Genomic DNA, 4,055 nt, shown 5'->3' on the forward strand with positions numbered 1-4,055 from the left:
ATACAGGGCCCAAGCCCTGCAGAATCTGGCAGTGTATTAATGCACCCGGGAAGAGTCTGAGAAGTTTATTCACACTAAACTGTTATTAGCTGACAAGTGTTAGTTCCATCAGGTGCTATTGCATCGGGTTCCTTAGCAACCCAGTTCCTCCTTCCCTAGTTGGGCGGTAACAGCAGGAGAGGCTGGTGACTCGGTATTGTGTGGGAACAGCTTCTCAGGGAATCTGTCAGAGAATTATAAAGTTGCTCAACAGAGGCTCCAGAGAACAGGCTGTCATCCTATTTCATCCTGGACCTTTTACAGAATGGGCTCCCTGAAATGTCCCTGAACAGATTCTCTGCCAAGCAAGAGGGCAAGTGTGCAGAGCTGACCTTGGAGCCAGAAGTCTCAAGAGACTCATTTTCTCATTAAGGATTTTATTCCCTTTAAAAGCACCATAATGTAGCTTGAAAAACTACTTTCCTTTAAGAGCTTGTCTCACAGCCTGATGTACTTTGCGGGGTAATGGCCACAGAATTTAGGTTCAACTGGCAGTAATCCTAAAGGGCACCATATCAAGTGTTCAGAACATCAGGAATTTTAGGCTAGGAATAAAGTGGCCTCCTGAGTGAATTTCACATTTCACTGAGTGGATAGAGGAGATGTACACTGAAAAAGAAGGTTTGGGGGGAAAAAGTCTAGACAGACTTTTAACAGAAGATAACTGTATTTCTCTCTATGGATAGATAGAAACATATATAAAAATACATAGATATAAAACATGTAAATATATATAGATAAGATAAAATATACAATCTAAGTAGATATTAAATATCTATATGTAATCTATATATAAAATATATAGATATATTTTTATTATCTATATATCCTACAATGCCATCTATATGTATATATAAGTATACCTATATAATTTCTTGTATTCAATCTGTAGTTATTTAACAGTAAAAAATGAAAACCAAGGGCCAACCTACTTACACAAAAATTTATAGAATATTCCTTTAGTTTGGTCTATAATCATAAAATAGTAACCTTTTTAAAAAAATGAAAACTAGAAGCCAGACTACTTATAGAAATTTAGCTGAAAAAAATTCTGATGACCTCTTTTATCACTTATGCTGGTCACTGAATATGCTTAGGTTTAAAATCTATGAGGACTGTCTTGCAGGTTAAGGCCTTGGCCATTTAACTTGGAACAAGGCTTCTTTCATCTGTGAACAGACCGATTTTGATAAACTGTTGTTAGCAGTGAATGATGCCATGTGTTCCTTCGCCCTAGTCCCAAAGTGTCATTTATATAAGTCAGGAGAAAAACAGGGGCATGTGGTTTTCTATAGTTTGTGTATTTTGTAATTTGTCATGAAATTTTTCACATACTTGCTACCATGTAATATCCAGTAGAAGACAGACGATGCCCACCTCGCAGTGGCTCAAATTGAAGACCAAGTATTATAACTGGCTGTTGACATAGCCTGTCATCTCAAATGTAAGAGCGAGATGGACCATCTCAGGAGCAGAGACCAGATGTGATGGAGGAACTTGAGGAAGGGTGAACCACTCTGTCTTGAAGAGGGCTAGAATGGCATTGGGCTTCCCTCATGGCTCAGGTGGTAAAGAATCTGCCTGCAATGCAGGAGGTCCAAATTCTACCCCCGGGTAGGAAGATCACCTGGAGAAGGGCATGGCAACCCACACCAGTATTCTTGCCTGGAGAAGCCCACGGACAGAGGAGCCTGGCAGGCTACGGTCCATGGGGTTGCAAAGAGTTGGACAGGACTGAGCAACTAACACTTTCACTTTTACTTTCTTTCAGGATGGGATTAGCAGCCATTTCCAGTTCTGCCTGGAGCCATTACCACCTCAGGATTAGAATCTAAGATACAACATGGTGACTATAGTTGGTGACACTGTATTGTATAATTAAAATTTGCTAAGAAAGTAGAACTTAAATGTTTTCATTTAAAAAGTAAATATGTGAGGAGATGAATATGCTAATTTGGTAGGAATATGCTAATTTCCTACCTCTGTATACATATATCCAATCATCACATTGTATACTTTGTATATGTATTACAACTTTGTCAATTACACAACAAAATTTTTAAAAAATAAACCAATGATGTCCATATCTGATTATTAAAGTTATCCAGAGGAGAAAAATTTTTAAATTATTTTAGAAAAAAATCTTGCATCTCTCCCCTCAAGTTCCAAAGTGTTTACTCAATCTTTTTTGTTTTAAAAAGTATTAATTAATTAAACAGTCTGATGAGAAGGAAGGGGATATGACCTCAATCAAGTAGCTCATTATGACATATGACAATAACATGTCAGAATAAATAGCGTGTGGTAGACACTCAGTAAATGTTTTGACTGAGTAATAATATTAGTAATTATAAAAAGTAGATAATGTCTGAGGAACTTACTATGTACAAAGTGAAAGTGTTAGTCACTCAGTCATGTCTGACTCTTTGTGACCCCATGGACTGTAGCCAGCCAGGCTCCTCTGTCCATAGGGATTCTCCAGGCAAGAATACTGGAGTGAGTAGCCATTTCCTTCTCCGGGGGATCTTCCTGACCCAGGGATTGAACTCTGGTCTCCTGCATTGCAGACAGATTCTTCATTATCTGAACCACTAGGGAAGTTCCTGTTATGTACTAAACACCTAGCTAAAAACTATATTCAGGCAATTCCAGCTGAAACACATTTTTCACAATTCATTTGACAGCAATACCTGACCTAACTTAAAGTCATTTGATGGCAAAACTTCACCTGAACAGCTATGTGACTATTTCTGCTGCTGCTGCTAAGTCGCTTCAGTCGTGTCCGACTCTGAGCGACCCCATAGACGGCAGCCCACCAGGCTCCCCCATCCCTGGGATTCTCCAGGCAAGAACACTGGAGTGGGTTGTCATTTCCTTCTCCAATGCATGAAAGTGAAAAGTGAAAGTGAAGTTGCTCAGTCATGTCCGACTCCTAGCAGCCCCATTGACTGCAGCCTACCAGGCTCCTCCGTCCATGGGACTTTCCAGGCAAGAGTACTGGAGTGGGATGCCATTTCCAGTCTTTTTAAATTCAATTTAGTGTGAGTATCTGTGTACTTTCCTGTAGAATAATTAATATGTTTGTCTCTACTGCTCAAACTCTGTCATGGGTATTATGTGATACATAGACTCTATTTAAAAACTTCCCTGGTAGCTCAAACGGTAAAGTGTCTGTCTATAATGTGGGAGACTGAGGTTCGATCCCTGGGTTGGGAAGATCCCCTGGAGAAGGAAATGGATATCCACTCCAGGACTATTGCCTGGAAAATCCCATGGACAGAGGAGCCTGGTAGGCTACAGTCCATGGGGTCACAAAGAGTCAGACACGACTGAGCGACTTCACTTCACTTCACTTCAAAAAGTAAAAATGGGGGGGCGCAGCAAGGAGAGAGATGAGGCTGAGCTGGGTCTTGACAGTACTGTCCACCTGCCTGAGCACCCTGGTCACGGCCACAGGGGCTGAGAGCAAATGGAAGCTGCAGTTTGGAGTCAAGAAATGGGTAGACCACTGTCCCATCAAATCGCAGAAAGGGGACGTCCTGCAGCTGCACTACACGGGGAAGCTAGAAGATGGAACAGAGTTTGACAGCAGCCTGCCCCAGAACCAGCCCTTTGTCTTCTCCTTGGGCACAGGCCAGGTCACCGAGGGCTGGGACCAGGGGCTGTTAGAGATGTGTGAGGGGGAAATCCAGAAGCTGGTGATTCCATCAGAGCTTGGGTATGGAGAGCGGGGAGCCCCCGCAAAGATTCCAGGTGGTGCAACGTTGGTGTTCAAGGTGGAGCTGCTCAAAATTAAGCAACATTCAGAACTATAGCCAAACTGGAGAGGGGCAGTGGAGAGGCCCCCATCAGGGACCAGACTGTTTAAAGAAAGAAAAAAAAAAAAAAAAAACCCTAAACTCCCCCTCCCCCCAAAAAAAAGAAAAAAAAAAAAAAGAAAAATCTCTTAATCTAGGGTACTTCCAGTCTTGTGGATTTTAGACAAGGGTTGTAGACACTAAGTCCTTCCAATAACG

General features: G+C 41.6%; 1 pseudogene; it reads left to right on the forward strand.

Moving 5' to 3' along the window:
* Positions 1-3,431: 3,431 nt before the first annotated feature.
* LOC138088373 (peptidyl-prolyl cis-trans isomerase FKBP2 pseudogene) lies at positions 3,432-3,854 on the forward strand (annotated as a pseudogene).
* Positions 3,855-4,055: the final 201 nt, after the last annotated feature.

This window comes from Capricornis sumatraensis, chromosome 1, assembly GCF_032405125.1.
Source record: "Capricornis sumatraensis isolate serow.1 chromosome 1, serow.2, whole genome shotgun sequence".
NCBI lineage: Eukaryota > Metazoa > Chordata > Mammalia > Artiodactyla > Bovidae > Capricornis > Capricornis sumatraensis.